The sequence below is a fragment of the Lygodium microphyllum genome, chromosome 11 (assembly GCF_053477565.2).
Source record: "Lygodium microphyllum isolate KBCC chromosome 11, Lygodium_microphyllum_v1.1.10, whole genome shotgun sequence".
Lineage (NCBI taxonomy): Eukaryota > Viridiplantae > Streptophyta > Polypodiopsida > Schizaeales > Lygodiaceae > Lygodium > Lygodium microphyllum.
The window spans coordinates 126,473,009-126,487,595 of NC_141145.1; positions in this window are offsets into that span (position 1 = coordinate 126,473,009).

A 14,587-nucleotide genomic window follows, 5' to 3' on the forward strand; every position below is an offset into this window, starting at 1 on the left:
AGGAACAAGGGGAGTAATGTGTGCTTGAATTCAATCCCTTGGGAAGAAAAATGACTAATAACAGAATGAAACTCATTTAAGAGAGTTGACATAGAAGTGCCCTCCATGTGAAGGTCCATGAGTTGCTTCGGCCAACAAAACATCTGAGAAGTGGGGCTCTACTAGTCCCATAAGTCCCATGTGGACTGCCCATCAGAGACAACATTATAGAACACCTACTTAGAGAGGGACAATATGATGGTGGACTTATATAGCTTATCTAATTCAACCCAATCCTCTGCATCAATAGATTTGGGCTTGACACCCTTATGTTTCAAAGGCCTAACTTGTATTTTTTGCACTAAAATTTGCAAGATTTGGGCTTGCCAATAGCTGTAGTTGGTGCTGTCCATTTGGTTAATATTAACGATAGCACTATCACTCGAGCCACCAGTCATAATGAAGGCAAAAAAGTGCACAAACTATCAAAAAAGGCTATTGTAATTATTGCAAACAGCCCTAAGACCATTGCTAAATCAAGCTAAAGACAAGGGTTACTAACCAAGTAATGAACTATCCACAAACTCAATGCAAAGAATCGTCAAATGGAGGTGGTTGCTCCCATAAACAACGTAGTAAATGCAATTAAAACATGGTGAAAATGAAGTATAACAATAAGAAATCAATGCCAAAGATGGGAAATCACTGCTATAAGATAAAGTGCAATTGTCGGGGGGGAGGAGATAGCTCCAACTAGCAGTGAGTGAATATGTGATTGGCACTGAGAACTATCAAATAATCATTGTGTTAGACTGGGATACATCCCATAGGAATAACCATCATGCATAGAGTGGGTCTCATGGGTAACAGAACAGACCAACTAAAGGCATAATCAAATGAGCAATGTAACGGAAGCTTAATACATAACAAACCAAGATGCATACATCACTGACAACATGGTGATAGAGATAGGTGCTGGTCCAAGAGAAATGTCAAATCAATCCACTAAGCATCAACTGCATACATAAAGGATGACAAGAGCATGTACATGTCACCAAGTCCCATGGTCTCAGTGGAAGACCCTCAAGCTCAACTATGTAACCAAAATGCTCAATGTTATATCCAAGTGTCAAGTAGTGGCACCCATTGGAACAAAAGTTGAATGCCAGATGAGCAAATAAAGCTCAAAACATCATGTGGAAGGCATCCATATGTCTAAGATCCAAGTATCATATATTCGGGTACATCCAAGCCAAGATGGTTGGCAAAGCATCCACCATTGTAGCATTTGGGGCAATGACTAATAGATCAATATCATTATCCAAAGCTCCAAAATAACTCAATGCGAGTCCAGAAAAAGCCCAAATGTCTGTCATACATAGCTAAGACATATAACATCCATATTAGACATAAACATCCAAGAGGATTGCCCAAGTATCATCCAAGGATAAGAGACATAAACTATCTCAAAGAATATTTGCTATAGGCAAATGATAGGCAATGCCAATCAAAATGAGCTTCAATCACTTCTCAAAGGCATTTTGGAACCATGACAAAGCATGTAATATGAACCATAAGCATCGGTATATCAACCCAAGTAGTTAGTAAGCACCTGAGAAGCAATAGGCATGTATTTCACTAACCAAATGAGCTTCAACCCTAGTTATTACAACAAACAGATCATTATCAAACTAAGCAAGAACAGGGTTTACATCAACTCCAAAACGATCTCCAATCAATGGGTAAACTTCCCCGAATGTATGGGCAAGCATGAATGGGCATCATTTATACATCACCACCACGAAGCAAGGTGCATCAATGATAGGAGGCTGCCCTGTTATTACAGCATGTATGCTAAATACACAGTCAATGAACTAAATACAATCTACCCAATCTCAAAGCCAAGGGTTAAAGCCAATGCCAAGGCCAATGGTAAGCATCCAGGAGGAGTCATAAGTGCTTAGTGAGCAACCCAATGAGGAGGCAATGTTGGAGGAGTGTTGCTATCCTAATCAGCCTAGAATTTGGTGCAAATTGGCATGGAGTTGTTGCTACCTTTACTACCCATAATAGGGTTTGAAAACAATGATGAATGACCTCTACTAAGGTCCTAGATTAGGCTTGAAGAGTATCTGATGAGCATTTGAGTAATAGATGATAGATACGAACCTTAAGAGATGAAGCAATGGCTACTAATGGTGAATCCCTATTGTAGGTAGCTCAAATGGCCAATGAGCTCATGGAGAAGAAAAGCTTTGATACTAGGTGAAGGGATTGAGCCCTAAAGTGGAAGCACGGAGCAGAAGCAAGAGTTATGGTGGAAGGAGTAAGAGCAAGAGAGACACACACACACAATGTGAGAACTCCAATAGTCACAATGTGTGATTGGCCTTTCCTTTATTCAAATGTCACCAAAAGAATAAATAATGAAGTGACATTGATAGTCCCATGTTACTTGCTATGTATAGGTGTGTGGGTATGCAGGTACTATTAGTGTAACTAATATATGAGCGGCTAGGCACAAGCACCTTTACCCCCAACAACAAGAACTCCCACATATCTAGGGAGCAAGCCTTGTGAGGTCATCCTATGTTAGATGAGGCCTTCTTCAACACATTCATTGCCATTAAAAAGGGTGACATGATCTTGCCATTTGAACTCAAATCTCACTATGATGCTAGGTTGTTGATGTTTCCTAGGCATCGAGATATTTATTGGTATATTATCTACCATAAATAATCAATGATGAATTAAGCAAAAGATAATAGATAGGCACATACAAGGAGAGAGGGAGGGAGCAAAAGATAATAGATAGGCACATACAAGGAGAGAGGGAGGGAGAGAGAGCTTGGGCTAATGAAGACAAACCCCAATGTGGTTTTTGGGAGGGAAGAGAGTCCTTTTATAGGCAAAGGAGAGAGATGGAAGAGAGAGAATGGGACTGGGGAGGGAGAGGGGGAGATGGTGGCTAAATAAAAATTTTAATTGAAAAGGGGTTCATTAATAACCTCTTTTTAGGCAAAAAAATTCAAAGCATGCACAAAGAGAGAGAGAGAGAGAGAGAGAGAGAGAGAGAGAGAGAGAGAGAGATTTTATATGAAAGAATGTGAGAGAGATTTTGAATTTGGGCCTTTAACTGCAAATGTTTATATGCTAGGCAGATGACGCCTATATATATAGTAGTGAGAGTCTCTCTCTCTCTCTCTCTCTCTCTCTCTCTACTCTTTGCCTCCGTACTCCCACCTTGTTCGACATGGCCACCAAACACAAAAGCTCTTCTTCTCCATACACACACACACACACACACACACACACACACTCTCTCTCTCTCTCTCTCTCTCTCTCTCTCTCTCTCTCTCTCTCTCTCTACTCTTTGCCTCCGTACTCCCACCTTGTTCGACATGGCCACCAAACACAAAAGCTCTTCTTCTCCATACACACACACACACACACACACACACACACCTCTCTCTCTCTCTCTCTCTCTCTCTCTCTCTCTCTCTCTCTCTCTCTCTCTCCATCCATAAGCTTTATCTTTTTGCTTTTGTTATTTGATTAATAATCAATTAGAATGAGTAATTATAATTTTATATTAATTATTTATTATAATTTCTAATTAATAATTGATATTAAAAATTAAAAATTAGTTATTTTTAATACTTAGCTAGTTAGTTATTAACTGCTTAGTATTAACTTGTTAGAAATTTGTTGTTATTAGTTTGTTGCTAACTAGGAAGTAGAACTACTTAATAACTAGGATTAGTAATTAGAAATACTAATCATTTAGTTAAATAAGTCAAGTTAATTAATAATTACTTACTACTTAATGTTAGTTAGAATTAGTAATTGGTAATATAATAATATAATTATAATCATAGGCAATATGATAATATAGTAATATCATATAATATATAAGTTATCATTAGTTAGCAATAGTTAGTTAGTATTATTTTGATATTAAATTGTTAGTGTAAGATAATTAATCATTAATTAATCCTATTTGGTTAGCAATGATTTAGTAATTAGTATTAGTTATCAAATTTTTAGTATTCTTAATCAATTAGTTAGAAATTAGTACTTTTTAGTTGGTAGTATTAGCAAGTTAGTATTTCAAATCAATACTACAAATTAGTTTTAGAAAGTAGATATTAGAAGTTAGTATTAGTTAGAATGAGTAGTTAGTAATATAATGACATAATAATATCATATGTAATATATTAATATAATGATATCAGATAACATAGCATATAATATATAAGTTAGTTATTACTTATATTACCAGTAGTTAGTTAGTATTAGTTCATTATTACTTAGTTAGTATAAGATAGTTAATCATTAGTTCGTTAGTATTAGCTATATGGTTTATCAAAATTTTAATATTATGTGTTTGTAAATTAATATTATAATGTATAAGTTCTTTAATTAGTAATGATTTAGTAATTAGTGTTAGTTTTTACGTTGTTAGTATTAGTATACTTTGTAGTTGGTACTAGCAAGTTAGTGTTTCAAATTAGTGCTAGAAATTAATATAAGAAAGTAAGTATTAGAAATTAGTCCATGTTTAATATTAGTAGTTAGTAAGTACTTAGCAATAGTTAGTTAGTATTAGTTATCACTTAGTATTAGATAGCTAATTATTGTTTTCTATTGGTTCCTTATTACTAGGGAAAGGTATTGATTTAAAGGATCGCAATACTATTGATGACAAAAACTCAACCACGACTTAATGTCACAAATGGGAGACTTGAATTTTGGACTTTCTTGATCTTCACCATTGCAATTAATGAAGGAGAGACAATATTCTAGACATAGTGTGGACCAATGGATTAATAAGGTATAAGTAGTAAGGATCCTATGTAGAAGAGAGAGAGAGAGAGAGAGAGAGAGAGAGAGAGAGAGAGAGAGAGAGAGAGAGAGAGAGAGAGAGAGAGAGAGAGAGAGAGAGAGAGAGTGTGTGTGTGTGTGTGTGTGTGTGTGTGTGTGTGTGTGTGTGTGTTGGGGTTTTTAAAACCTAAAAGGGGGTTGCTAGTGTCTCCATCTTTGCCACACAAAAAAAAATCCAACACCCTCCCCCCTCTCTCTCAATCTTTCTCTCTTGCATAATCTCTCTCTGTCTCTCTCTCTCTCATCTCTGGCATACATTTAATGCTCCACTAACTCAAAATGGTTATATAAGACTACCCCATCTTAAGACCCCTTACATTATTATGACAAGTTCAGTGAGGCTTCACAAGGTGTTCTAGGTACAGAATGGGTCTTTGAGATAGTCTAGGTATCTAATATTAAGTTTTAATGACACAATGAGATCTTTGGGTATATGCAAGGTCTTATCTTGAAGGGTACAAGTAGTTCAAGCTAAAACATATAAAAAAGTGACATGCTAATAGAAAAGCAACATTTACAACTATTTGGGGAAAATTTCATAAATCTTTCCACTTTGGCTTGTTGGTTTTGTTTGCTTCAATTTGACTATTGGGATTACCCTACTCTAAATTTGTATGAGAAAGTTATAACAAAAACAAGTTGCAGCCAAGTACAAGGTTTGCACAAAGAAAAATGAACTAAGGGAAAGCATTGAAGAAAACAAGGAGAAGATTGATTGTGTTTGTTGGATGCATGTGGAAAGACTAATATGAGAGTCACGAGACTACTGTGGATTGCTTTGTTTAGAGATTTTTAGGCTATTCACTACCGTTCACTACTTGCTCCATGAGTTCTATAGTGATTTGAGGTGATTCTATTGTATGTTATGCTCTTGATTGAGGGGTTTGGGTAGGTAGATCAAAGTTTTATCTTTCTCATTTCTTTCATATGCAACACAATGTACACAAAGTATAGATAAGATACAACATGAAGAAAAGTGGCCTACTAATTCAAATAGTGCATAATTGACTATACTAATCAACTAGCACTATAACTATGCTAGGTGTAGTAGGTAGGTGCAACAAATCCGATATAATAAGTGATAAGTTAGTGGCCATGTGAGGACCATAATGACCATTGATGTGCTGTTAAGTTTAGACATGCGAGTCTGCATCTAACCAGGTGGTCTATCATCAATGTCCACATATATTGAGCTTACCATCTCAATAATGGCTTGTCATGGGGCAAGCTTTCAGCACAATGCTAGTCTCATCCCTTGCAACACATCTCCATAGGGCTTTATCTTTATCTTTCTTATATAGTATGCCACTAGTAGGATATAGGGGGTTGGTTCCAACATAAGCTTCTTCTTTTCTCATATGGAGATCCTGGGGCGGGGGGGGGGGGGGGGGGGGGGGTATATCTTTGTGTGGCTAAGAGGTTGACAATATTTGCATATCATGGGGTAATTATCTTGACTAGAAACAAGAAAACATCAAGAAGGTCTGAAGAAGCAATCTATTGCACTTCTTCACTTTGAGGGATCCATGAGAGATTATCACCTAGCACATGAGAATGATCAAGCTTTGTGACCACTTCAAGATCAAACTCCTAGGAAAGGAGTAGTCACCATGTCATTTGGCCTTCCACATTAGTTTTGTTCATCAAGAAGGACAAAGCCTCTTGATTCATATAGAACTTTAAGTGTGTTGACAACAATTGAACTGAAACTTCTCTAATGCAAACACCATGTCTAGGCACTCCAATTCTGTCACACTATAATTTCTCTCACTATCAGTAACTTTGCAATTTACATAGTAGATCGGGTGATATGGCTTTGATTACTCTTTTTGATACAGGACTACACCTAACCCTTTGACTAATGCATTAGTGTGCACATGGGTCTCCTTCATCCAATGAGGAGGTTGCATGATAGACACTTAAATCAAGCACTATTTCATGATGTTAAAAGCCTCTTCGCACTCATGGGTCCGCAAGAATTCTACATCCTCTCTAATAAGCTTGTGCAAGGGAGATATATTTTTTTCAAAGTATGGCATGAACCTTGTGCAATAGCCCATATGGCCTAGAAATCCTCATAGCTATTTGAGGTTGCTAGGTACTATTAGGGCTACAAACTTTGCTATCTTTGTTGGATCTATTACAATCCCTTATTTAGAGACTATGTGACACAAATGAACCCCCAAAGATATTCCAAAAATAAACTTATGGGGATTAAAGGAGAGTTCATACTCCCTACATCAATCAAAACACTTCTACAAGTATTTTGACTCCTGAATCCTTGGAGAATAGATAAGGACACAAAAGTCATGTAGATGCTTTTAAAAAGTAGCTATTTGAAAGGTAGTGAAGACATTGCATAACCCGAATGGCATCACTCAGTAGGCATAGATTCCCCATTCTATTCTGAAGGTTGATCTTTTTTTGCAATCTATACTTGGTTATATTCACTAAATCCTTCCAGTAAGGAATACAACTCATGACCATCCCATTGTATCTAGCAATTGATTTGTGTGAAAGGGATAGGGAAGTGAACCTTCTTTGTTTTGGAATTGAGCTTTTAGAAATCCACACCAATACGAATCTTCCCATTCTTCTTGGGCATGACTAGAATTAGAAAAACCCATTCACTACTAGATAGATAAACTCCACTTCTAAGAGTTTCAGAAACTCACAGACTCAATCTTCACTAGAGACCAATGTAATTAGGATTCATTCTACATTGATGTGATTGTATCGACTTATTATCAAACTCTAGGTTGATATGATGCCAACATACAATGTGATCTATCCCCTTGAGATCCTTGTATGAGCAAGCATACAAACTACCATCTTTAAAAAAAATCAAGCTCTTTTCTAATGCATCCTTGTAATTTTTGCAATTCTTGCACTCATCTTCTATACTGTCACACCAAATATATGAATATACCAATCCCTCCCACATTAGGACTCTTAGTGTAATAGACTGACTCTTTTCCTCCATCTTTGCAAATTTCAACTACAAATCGTGCATGCCCTTAACCAATTCATTCATAATATCCTTTTTAATTGGAGTAGTTGATAGAAATAGGTTGCTTTCTTGTTGCAAGCTCTATAACCTTACTTGTGGCCATAGGCATAGGCCCACAAGCCCATCTCATCTATATCTTAACCAACACAAAGATAGTATCCTTAACATCCTATCAACCAATCTTTAAACCTTGTTTAATAATCTCATATTCTAATATCTCTTCTAAGCTTAACTACAAAGTAGGATTTGCAACTTGTCAGAAAAACTCTATCTTCTTAATTTCAAGAGTCTGCTACTGTGCAATATCCAATTGTCCAAACCTACACTTAGGCTCACATAAAAGCTTTGTAGCTACAAGACCTTTGCTAGGTTTCATAACCCCCTCCATAAAATTCATGCAAGTCACCAAACTTGTGTCTTCAATTTAAAAACTCATCTTTATTGGGTTTCATAACCCATTTCATAAAAGTCCTACAAGTCATCAAACCTATGTCTTCAATAAAATACTCATCTTTTAAAGCTTTCCTAAATCCATCTCAATCGTCATCTTTTTCTTAAATTTCATTTATGTGTGACTTCCACTCATGAGACTACAAGTTGCACAAAGGACTAGCTTATTTTATTAAGAGGAAACCCATAAAAATCCATCTTTTCACTATAGACCTTCAGATAATTTGAAATATTTTTGCAATCGAACAAATTTAGTTGGCTTTCCATAAGCTGTAAAGCTTTAATGACAGCATAATCATGCTTGGAAACAAAATACAATCATTGTTTTTGTTGTTGCTGCTACAAATAAGTAGTGAAAGCCTGCAATAATTGCCTTACATCATTTACAAAACCTAAAACATCATCTATCCTACTTAACTATTATGCAAGCTTTCACATTGGGTTCACCTTTTGTAAGAAGAGCTTGCAAAAGGAAAGCAAGAGAATCCATAAAAAAAGAAGCCAAGAACAATGGAACTAACTAGAACATAGGGAATAGTCAACTGCAATTTGTTTTTATTGTATTTGGGCTTTAGGTTAGATTCAATATAGCATATATAATCCCTTTCAGACAATAAATATGAGATGATAGCTTAGAGAAACCCAACTTGATTCGGCCCAAAATATTTATAGTATGTCATATGTCAATCCAAGCTCAAAACAATGTAATTCTAACCCAAAATAAGGCTTCAGATGACATGCATAATTCAAACTAGAACCAAAGCATCTTATATCTGTTAAAATACCATGTTCCTCCCTTCTAAAGTTTCCTATTTTCAGCCTAAGCCCATGTCTTCCATTACTTACAAAAGAAAACATTTTGGCCTCCATCTCTCTTCTTGTATTCTTGAGTGAGCTTTCTTTTGTATGTATAGTGTATATTTGGCACAACAACTCAAGCAAGTCCCCCCACCACATGATTCGTGAGGAGAAGAAGTAAGGATTTGAGAAAGTAAGCAACGGGTAAGAAGCTCTCCCATTCTTTCACTCTTTTTCTTGGATAGTGTTTGTGGAGGCACTAGAAGTAGGGTGGAGCAAAAATCTCATGTTCTGAGATTTTGTGTATGAGCAAAGCATTGTATGTTATATAGGAAGGCCCATTAGGACTCACCACTACTCTTTCAGCCATCTAAGGGTGTTTTGGGCCCCATTTTAAAACTGCAAGGTTATGGACAATAGTTTGAGGATATATTGCGATTTTGATTGTGCCGATTGAAAGTGGGTGCACAAGTTACATATTTTGAATCTTAAGTTCTAAGGTGTTTTCCTAGAAGCAAACACAAGTTTTATTTGCTAGCAGGTTGTTGTAGATTATATGTACTATTGAATAGCCATCATTAGTGAAAAGGGTGCTTGCTATATTGATGTGCACTTGTTGTGAAAGGTTGTAGAAGGTTTGCGTATTGTTTTGTATCAATTTTGTGATAATGGCAAAGAACAGTGAAAACCCCATCATTGAGAAGTTAGAAAAGAACAATTATCCATTATAAAAAATTTGTGTGACAAACTTTTTTATTGGAAATGGCCTTTACGGGGACCCTGGCAAGGAACACCTAGTGTGCAGATTGGAAAAGAGTCTTTATAGCCTTAAGCAGGCACTTAGGGAATGGCATCACAAGTTTGATGCCTTTATATATTCACAGGGATATTCCCGTAATGATATGGATCCATGTTTATATAGAAGAAGGCTTGTGATTGCAGCCTTATGATTTTGATCCTCTATGTGGATAATATGTTGATTGCTGGGAGTGCTCATGATGAATTGGATACCTTGAAAGGTCAGCTCAAGAAGAGCTTTGAATTGAAGGACATGGGACAAGCCTCACATATTCTTGGGATACCCATTACGCATGATCGCTCTAAGGGCTCCTCTACTTGTCACAAGAGAAGTACATCCAAAAGGTCCTTGATTAGTTTCATCTGATGGATGTTAAGTCTATTGGATGTCCTTTAACTTCTCACATGAAGGTTAGTCAGATCGATTGTCCACAGTCTATGTCCATAGTCTGATGAGCAAAAGGCCAAGATGGCCAAGATCCCTGATGCATCTACAATCGGCACTTTGATGTATGCCATGATAGGCACTCATCCTGATATAGCATTTGCAGTGAGAAATATGGCATGCTATAATGCTACAACTAGTCGATGGCATTGGGATACCATCAAGGGTATTATGAGGTACCTGAAGGGCACAATAGCTATGTATATATGTTATGGTGGCCAAGATACAAAAGTCTTGGATAACACTAACACTGATTATGCACGATATATAGAGAGTAGGAAGTCCACCTCTGGCTATGTTTTCACTTTTGTTGGAGGTGTTGTTTCTTGGATGTCCAGGGTGCAAAAATGCACAGCCCTATCTACTACAGAGGTAGAGTATATTGCAGCCACACTAGGGTTTACAAGGAGACTCTCTGGTTAGGCTATTAGGTGGCCCAAACCTTAGCATTACTGATGTGGTTCCTACACCACATTTGGATTCTATTAGTGCTATTCAATTGGAGAAGAATCCAGTCTTCCATGCAAAGACAAAGCACATTGAGCTGTGTTACCATACTTTATATGAGCAATCATTGAGAACAAATCCATTGAGATTGCAACAACTGAACAAAATCCTGCTAATCTGCTCATTAAAAGTCTCTCAGCAGAGTGTTTTGCCTTCCTTAGGAAGCTGATGGCCATTGGATGAGATAATATCTTTCCTCGTCTTGATGTACATATGTACATTTGTACTTTGTTACCTTTTTCTTGTTCTCTCCTCACAGTAGAGGCACATTTACCTTTAAGTGGGAGGTTGTTGGGGATAAAGTTGCATGTGCCTACCCGCCCATGTATTACTTACACTAACATTACCCGCACACCTGTACATTGCATGTGACGGGTGCCCATCACTGCCACTTCATTCTTTATTCTTTCAATGGCATTTGAATAAAGGGAAGGCTAGTTACACATTGTGACTATTGGAGTTCCCACATTGTGGGTGTCTCTCTCTCTCTTGCTCTTGCTCCTTCCACCATAGCTCTTGCTTCCGCTCTATGCTTCCACTTCAAGGCTCACTCCCTTCACTTGTCAAGTTTGTACATCATAAATGTATGAATTGTTTGGCTATTGACAAAAATGAGATTGAGCTCCTAGAAAACATAATTGTGCAATAGCCAATTGAATTAATGGTAAGGAGCTCCTCTCTCAAAGTTAACAAGTACATTTCAATTTTCCCCTCTTACTTTTTTGGACCAGTGCAAGAAAGAGAGTGAATATCAAAAATAAGTCTTCTTGTTGGGGGTTAAAGGCTACTTGTGCCTAGCCACCTATATTTACCTTGTACACACATAGCATTAATGCCATTCAAATGTATTTACTACCTCCCAATGCTTCTTGCCAAGGTTTGTCATACACCTATTAACCACCCCCATTGCACAGGCAATGCCTAGATATAAGCTCCTATGTAGCTTGCACATCAATTGCACCTTGCCTTCCACAAAAAACCCTTCATGTTGTTGCATATAAAACTAATGCAATTTTCATGCAAGAAATTGATCTTCACATCCATCTGAACAAGTTAAATGTCTTTCTTTGGTGATCAATGCAAGTATTGAATTAAGGATGGTCATCTTGACTATTGGTAAGAATATCACATCAAAGTCAATTCTCTTCTCTTTCTTGAATCCCTTGGCCATGAATCTTTCCATGTACTTAAGCAATGCATCGAAAGGAGATACATTCAACTTGTAGATCCATTTGCATGGTAATGCATGTTTGCCCTTAGGCAAAGGAACTAACTCCCAAGTAGCATTTTTCAACAAAAATATATATCTCTCACTATATATCCTTCTTCCAATTGTGATTGTCATGCTAGTCATAGCACTAGCATAGCAAGAAGGCTAAAACCACAACCCATAACCATGACATAGTCTATAGATGGAGTGTATGCATGTAGCCATTTAGAAACCCTCATAGACTACTATATAATTTACCATAACTAGAGCCTATGGTTGCCCCACCTATCCATCCTATAAAATATGAAGCTATCCACCTGCCTTTGGCACTCCTACCTCAACATCACCTTGATATCCAAGCCCTACATCATGTGAAATAGGTTGTACATATTTCTTATGTGATGGCTGACTATCCTCCTCGATCGTTACTCTATGGATTTCAAGTGTTTTAATAAGCTACCTATGCATATTATCCTCATTAAAAACGACACCATGTCTGTGTACTACCTTCTTAGATTCGAGATCCCATAAGTGATAGCCCATTTATCTTGAAAATGTGACTACCCTATCTTATGAAATCAGATATTCAATGGAGGTAAAGAGCTCAAATAGCTAATTAAGGTGTGGTTCACCTTTAAGATAGAGCACATATATTTAATTTTAGTTATCCTAATGGTGCTTAAGAGAAATGAGGCCATGAGAGGTGTGAATTTCAAGATGGTGAATGGTGTCACCGCTACCCATTACCTGACCCTAATGCAAATAGAATCAATTTCTAATTACTACCACAAACTTAGATATTTTTATGTTGACATAACATGCCTATTTACCATCAATATTCGTTTGCAAGGCGACTAGATAATGTTAGATGGCCTATGAATGTTGAAACAACATCTAGTTAGTGTGCCAATTCCACATCCCTAAGTAGAATACAATGCTTGCATGCCCCCACCAATATATAGAATCATGTGATAGGATATGTTTTAGCACTAATAGGAAACATTGATCTCAATTTTGTAACAAGTAGGAAAGTTGCATATCATAAAGCAACTATACAAAACTAAAAAGTGAAGTTTTAGGAATGATTTAAGAAATCAAGAGGGACAAGTACTAGATTGTTAACAAATGTTATGCCACCATGGACTACTAGCCTCTTTTATACTTGACCATTAGGCCATGTTTAGCTAGGAGAAGTGCTAGATGGACTCTAAACTTGATGCCTTTTGATATCAAAAAAACATGTTTCCACTAATCACATGTTCAATGTGAAAAGAACTTGCAATTAGTGTTTATATTGATACTCAAGATGTGAGCAATCTAGATGCTAAAAACATTTTTGAACTTATCAAAGCATATAAATTGATTGCTTAAAATTTTTATCAACTATTTGAAGGTGTTTGAGAAGCTAGATTTGTAAAGATCCTACACTACTGCCACCCTAAAATCTTATCAAGTATTTGTAGCATATCATGCACCTTTTTCAAGTCCGAGGAATGTTTGCATTGTTGTGGCGCTACGTAGACACAATGTGAAAAACTCTAGAGTGCATTTTCATTCGGCTTTCTTATTGATCTAGAGAGTCAATGCCATATTAGTCATTAGTGTTAGTGTCCGTAGTGTGGATGGTTCAAAAATACTAGATTTTTGGACAAGTTTGGCTTATTTTTTATATTTTGGATATTATTTCTTGTAAATATCCAAAATATGTAGACAACTTCTAGAATAGGATGACATGTAAAAAAAAGCAAGGAGCTTTCAGCCATTTTAAGGAGATTTTATGCAAAAAGAAGAATTGGCGAAATGGCGCGATGCATGATCACAGTTTACAGGCAGTGACCAAACAGCAAACAGCACTCCAAATTGGGAGAAGGAGTGATTAAATATAGCATGATGTAGATGAGAGATCCTTGGTGCTTGTGATGCCAAGGCATGTGAAAAATGTAAGGTCTTCACTTCAATTAATTGACCCCATAAGTAGTGAAAGATGCTAATCGTTTCTAGATGATAGCAAACACAAACTACTTTATCACATAGATTGAAAAAACACAAGTGATGCAAAGGTGCCAAGGGACTACTTCAATGAGAACATAATCTTGAATTTGGATATATCTTAGAGCTCAACAGTGATTGAGGTAATTTATTGGAGATTTAGTTATCTATTTGAGTTTCATAAGTGTGCTAAACTCATTTATATCCTCAAAAAAATGATCAAGTAGAAATTGTACCATGTTTATGTCAAGCCTAAAGAATGCAAAAGCTAGTGATAATGCCTAAAATTATCATCAACATTGACCTAGCTTGAGCATATTTGATCATGAAAGATTGACCAATGACTTCTTGAGCACTGACTGGAAGCTTTGATTTCCTTAGGAAAGCTAAGGGGGGCTAACATTACCACACTATCACATAGATAGATCAATTTAAGAATCATATGTTGGATCATTTGCAAAATCATAAGAATATAAAATGGGGATGGTAAACATAATCAAGTTTTGATTATTGCTTG